Source organism: Lolium rigidum, chromosome 6 (assembly GCF_022539505.1).
Source record: "Lolium rigidum isolate FL_2022 chromosome 6, APGP_CSIRO_Lrig_0.1, whole genome shotgun sequence".
NCBI lineage: Eukaryota > Viridiplantae > Streptophyta > Magnoliopsida > Poales > Poaceae > Lolium > Lolium rigidum.
This window is the reverse complement of record NC_061513.1, coordinates 72,029,858-72,036,625: the sequence shown is the minus strand read 5'-3', so window position 1 is coordinate 72,036,625 and position 6,768 is coordinate 72,029,858.

Sequence of the window (6,768 nt, the reverse complement as noted above, 5' to 3'; positions counted from 1 at the left end):
GGCTCTCCACTCATCCAAGATCCTAGAGACGACGATATGCAAGTTGGATGTGATGCCATCGAAGACCCTGACATTACGCTCGAGTCAAGAATGTGAAACAAAATATAATTATTCAGTGTGATATGAACCTACAGATCAACAAAGAATTCAGTATGTAAGAAGGCAAACTAAAAAAACAAACTGGTACACACCTCTAGTTTTGGCCAGGCACCATGACATCTTGTATTTTCTCAGACCATAGCGAAGCATAAAAACTGAATGATATCATCCAAGACTAATCCATGACCCTTTCTACTATACCAACGCATGAAATAAACAAACAAACAAAAGTGTACAGTTAGACAAAAGATAGGTGTGCTTCCTAATGACTTATATTGCTATTGGTTATTTGAACAAACTATAATTGAGAAGTACGTTTTCACAATAAAATAGAATAGCTTTTCCATTAATTGACCCCATTCACTCATTGCAAAAAGACCAGACAAAGCCTCAAGCATGGCTTCTAAATGAGCTTCAATCTCTACTCTGGACATAGTTCTCTGATACTCCACTACGTTCTGCAATGTCAGATCAAAGATAGATGTTTTCAAAGTTCAAACAACCATGTTTTCAGAGAAAAGGCATGCGTTCTTTTTCCACTTTGACTATCAGGTAATTATAGTACAAAAAAACAGTTTCTTCATATGCCCACAAGGAACATACCAAAAAAAAAAACTGCAGTCAATATGTCCTACTTCAGAAGATAAATATGATTTCAAAGGCTTCCAACCTCTTAAATACCACGGGCAGCGCCGGCTGTTGTTGCTGCGCACGATAGAAACAATCCTATATTATCCCAAGAATTCGTTTGGAGATCTCACTAACTCTGAATCATAACTACCAGCATCAGTAAGAACATATTAAATTGTCCTATCTTTGCGTTGTAGCTAGCTAGTCGAGATCGAGGTTGAGCTGTGTTTTGCATTTGTAAAAGGTACTATCAAATGAATCCACGACACACTTGTTGATCATTCGTGAGTTCACTTTGAGAACAAGAACTGTGGTGCAATAGGACAAATTCACCATTAGAATACCCATGCATTATAATTAGGAAATTGCATATAGAAACAATCAAACAAATACCGTTTCAACATATATGTACTTCATGATCAAAGCACCTCGTAATACCATACCATATGTTATGTGCAGATATTGTTCTAACGACATCATCTTGAAGTCATACTCACCAGCAATTTTGTATCAAATGCAAGAGAAGTAAAAGATCAGTACTATAGATATATGATCTTGTATGCCATTCATCACTGGCAATCATTCAAACAATTTATAGATGGAAACAAATGAAAGAGGAGCGAAGGGGTCAGACCTCTTGAGCAGCACAATGGTGGCCGATCGGCCTAGGTGGTGGTGGCTACTCGGTTGGAGAGGGTAGCACAGTTTTGGTGGTAGACCTCGGTTGCAGCATTAGCGTCAGCAGGAGACAGTGAATAGACAGTAGATTGCAAAGATCATCAGTCTAAACAATTGCGAACCAAATTAGTTTTCGATTATGCTGCAAGTAATTGTAGAACCAGGAACATGAAGCTGCTCAGAAATAAAGAACTACCATCCCACAGTTTTAGTCATTAGACAATAATAGGAGAATAAAAAATACACACTTGTTTATCTCATGATTTAATGCCAAAGCGGAAGCCTTTCCATCATCTCCAAGTCCGATGACTTTGCGCTACTGGAATTGTCCTTCGCTTCCTCAGAAAGCAGATGATCACTGGCATAGTAGTCTAAATGAGGTTTATGAACCATGTATGTTTATTTAAATTTCTAAGCTACATTTGTCCATGAGAAATTAAATGTTTAACATTAAAGTGACATCAGAACCTCGAAGTAGTAACACAGATGAATCTCAACTCACTTGGTTGTAACACTATCTTCCTCCCAAGATAATTCCATTAGCAATTTACCCATTTCCACTGAAATTAAAGTGAAGTATAACAATTCCTTGTTTTGTTAGTGTGTTTGCTAGATCAACAATGATGCTATCACTCTAGAAATAAGTATTAAACTTCATTATACACGCGATACAAATTATTACAACGACAGTTTACTACGCAACATATGACACAACAACATGAAACTTACAGGCCCTTATCTTAAATAGGATAAGGAAAAAAATCGCGAAAACGCAAAAGCCTTGCGTTTCAATGCATTGATAGAAAAGAAGGTTATAGTTACAAGTCCCCAAGAGAACAGACACCGCGCTTAACATATTTATGTATCTTGGAGGCGTTAAAGCTATGTCAGAACACTACAATCTATTTGAAACCATGGATACAGTAGCCATACAAAAGTTTGTCTCCATGCTTCTTTGTTATGACTATCCTATGTTCTCTAACAGCCGTTTCAGAAACCATACAAGGAGATTATGGACGAAGTGTGAGCGCACATACCTAATATTCTAAATAAGCCAATAAGCCCTAGAATTGCAAGCAGGTGATAGCACTAAAATGACTTTCCTGATTTCCTTTGTTTCCATGGCCTCCGTTTTGATAAGCTGACTACCTGCCATTCACTTCTCCTTCCCTCTTCAGTGGCTAAATCAGTTTAGTAGACAGTTAGCCAAACTAACAGGACCTAGTAAACCCATGGATTAGGTGAAGACGAGACATATGTAGTACTACAAAAGAAGAGTAACTTAGAAAATATACCTGAAGTAGGATTTGTGTTATGTCTAATATCTGGCAATAACAGATTATCCGGTTATCTGATTGGACAAATATCTCCATACACTTACTTGTAACAAATTAACCAACAAAGTCTGATCATAAGAAAATCCATTAGCTTAGGCAAAAATCACCCGCTACCAAACTTAGTATTGCATTCATGTAATCAGCCAATATGTTAATACCCACAAGAAATAAACCTTTTGAGTTCACTGAACATAACTCAGTACTGCAGTCACGAAGTCATCCAGCATGGTAATTACCCAGAAGAAACGGACCTCTAGAGTTCACTGAACATTTTCTTATCAGTGCAGGTTCTCTCTAATAATATCCTTCCCTGAACAGTACTAAGTATTATAGTGCCATGAGAAAATTCTTGCCGTTGGTACAATTGGGGAAACGAATTTTGGAATGAGGAGAGATTAATTACCTGGCGTGGCGCTGGTACAGCTCTTATTGGTGACGTTTTCCAGAGGCGGCAACATTAGAGCATGACCCAGATTTGCAACTTGAGTCAAATCATCTAGATTTCCTAGTCGCAGAAGGGAAGGTGGGGCAGGACGTGAGAGGCACTGGGCGAGCCTGGGCGGTGCGGGAGAGGTGTCTGGGAGGGCGGTGGTGCCGGATGCCATCCTCGAGTTGGGCAGGGCGAGTGCACGGACGGCAGGCGTAGTGAAGGTGGCGTCTCGCTCGCTGCAGGCGGCATCCTCGAGGGCGGCGCTGGGACTGGGGGGTGTGGCGGCATAATCATCAGTTAGGGCGGCGGTGTAATCGCGCCCAGTATTTGTTGGGCTTTAGCCCATTTGGGTGCTAACGATGCGATACCGAATAAAAGGACGACCAAAACAGGGGGAGAAGGGGGAAGAGGTTCCTTCTTTTTAAGTAGTAGAGATTTGGACAACAAATTTGTTTTTGTGACACCTCTATGCCTTATTTAATTCTTTTGGTGTTTTGTCCAAAGTATATCTTTCTTGGATCTTTAAAAGTCTTGGTGCATGCTTATATGTAATTTGTTTATACTTGTAGCATGCTTGCTTTCTTTTGATCCATTATGTAGGATATACTCCATCATATCCTAAATGGCTAAGGTGTGCATGAAATTCAAAGTTCATCTAAATATGCACATGTTTATATGGAGTGTGTCCTATATATTGTGGTTAGACTAACCATGTTGGACCCAATAAGTTTGGGGACCAAGATGTACTTGAATGATGTTTTAGGTATATTGGAGATGCAATGGAGGCTTGTCTCATCTATAAGGAAGGTGTAGTCACCATATGAGATTTGGAGTCAAGCTAGGATGATCGATGAACTCTTATCTACTACATCAAGCCATTGCTATCTCGGTAACAAGTATCTTATTCATGCATTCTCATATAGCATCCAACCTCTTGTAGGTTGTATCTTGGCATGAAATTATTTATTTCGAAAATATTGCGGTTCTTGAAAAATCCTTTTATAATAAAACTTCTTATTGAACATTTGAGTAATTTGAGAAGATGCATATGATAGGTTATATATATCATATTTTATGATTCACCTATCACAAATATGCCCTCTAGCAATTTATTGCATATCAATTCCTCAAAGAGCTCTTGTGTGCAATATTGATGAATTTGTGAAATAAATCCATATTTATGATACTTGTTGCCTTTCTCAAAACATTCCAACTAACTCTACTTCCCTTATTGTTGGTTGTGATGTTTTTGAGATTTTCTTAGTTGAAGCTCATTCATATACCACTAGTAAAAATTGGAGCCATAGGCTATATATGCTTTTTAAGCAAATATCCTTTGGTATATTTTATGACTTCATTTTGGATATCTAGTCTTATTTATTTTGTTAACCTCTTGTGTGTGCATGTTTCTTTATGGATCATTTTGTCCACTTTAGAAACTCATATACATAAGAGTGTTAATCCATCACCTTGATATCCTTGATCTTTGCCGACCATCTTTTACCCCTTTTGTTTTTAGTGGGTTGGTAAAGAAAATTTATGAGTGCTTGGTTTATTTATTTTCTTCATGCACTCATATCTCGTAATTGTTGGATTAAAGTTGTTCTTGATAAGCATACTCTCTTTATCTTAGTTGTGTTCTAAATGATATATAGGGAGTGAGGATTCCATGTTTGTGCATATTGTATTCAAATGCAAACATTATAAATTGTGCACGAACCTTGGGGAGCTTTCTTATTTATTTTTAGCACTATATTTCACTTATCATGATATCTTTGTTTATCCAATTGGATCTTTGATTGCTTGCTTTATTTGTTGAAGCTCACCTCACCATGTTATCTTTATGCAATCTTTGATCCTCAATATAGTTTGATTTCCTTCAAGTATTCATCATTGGATATGTGCACTTGATTCCACTCAAAGTATGAGAAGTGCACACTTTGGGGAGGAACTCACATTATATTGGCCTTCTAAATTTTTCACCCATTTTGACAATCGATGCCAATGGGGGAGAAGTTTAGAGGGTTTAAGGGAATGGTTTTATACTTAAGCTTGGTTTGTGCTTAAGTGTTTTGCCTCTCATGCATTCCATATTTATATGTCTTGCATGGTTGTATATATATAGTGGAAACTATCCCAAAGGTTAATCTTGACAATATATGCAATGAATTCATGTTCATCACACGTGCATACATTGTGGGGGAGTTTTCTCTATATATATTGGTTCTACTCACATCCATTGCATTTGTTGTAGTTGTGTGAGTAGAGCCGGTTTTGATATGGACTAGTTGCTTTGTGTTACTTGACCATATCAAATACAACCTCTTGTATACAACTTATTCTCGGATAAGTTGCGTACTTGTCACTAATATTCATTATATAAACCCTCTTATTGTGGTTGTCATCAATTACCAAAATGGGGGAGATTGTAAGGGTACATTGCCCCTATGTGTGGTTTTGGTAATTAATGACAACCCCTATGGACTAATGTTTTCATTGAGTTTATATGAAGGAATATTCCATAGGTACTACTTGTACTCCATGTGTTGGATTCAAGTATGGATGCCATGAAGATAAAGGTATATCTTGTGTATTGGCATCAAGATCATCGGTATGAAGATACATATGTGATATGATCAAGAAGAAGAAATGAAGATGGAGTTCTTATGTGGAACTCAATATTAGCCATGCTCTATCTTATGTGAGTATGAGAAGATATAAGGATTGAGTTGGGCAAGTTCAAGATGAGCATCTCAAGTGGATCACATGCTTGAAGCTTGCCGTCCATTTGGTGATAATGGACATGTGAAGATGTGCATCAATGGAGCTTCCCCATCATAGTGTATGGGGGAGCATTTGTGAGTCTTCACGAAGCAACATTAATCAAGTGTGGCATTCCGGCTTGTATGGAGCTTGAAGAGCTATCATCAAGATCAAGCGGGATGCGCAAGGCAAAGGTATGGCTTTGCTAGGTTTTCCTTTTACCGGTCTCAAGGTGGTTGATGGGAGACCGGATTATAGGATACATAGCCGCACTATTAAGAGGGGCTTTCGGTTGGGTAACTTGATCACATCGTCTTAGGGAGCTCAATCCTTTGCATACTTTGCATATCCTTATTGCTTCTTGGTGTTTCTCTATGTGAGGTTCTTGAGCTTGTTGCTAGCTTTACAACAAGCCCAAGTTCATCGAAAACGGAGTTCGCATGCATCTTCTATTGCGTTTTCGAGGTTGGGTGATTTTACCGGTTATTCATGATATAAGGTTCTATCCTTTTATATTCATGATAAAATCTCCTCCTACAGTTTCTTGTGTTTGCACTTTCTATTGGATAGCATTTGTTGTTATCTTTCCAACAAAATTGGTTTCATGTTAATCGGAGTTCGGGAGCAATAGTTATTAAAGAAAAGGTAAAAGAAGAAAAAGAAAAAGAAAAGAAAAAAAGGGACGGCTGCCCGGTTTCCGACCGGTCGACCGGGCCACACGCCGGCCCACCCGGGGCAGCCCCGGTTGGCGACCGGCCAACCGGCCCAGACGCCGGGCAGCCCAGCTTGCCCTCCGGTCCGACCGGACCCGGACTGGGCCGCCTCAGCCGC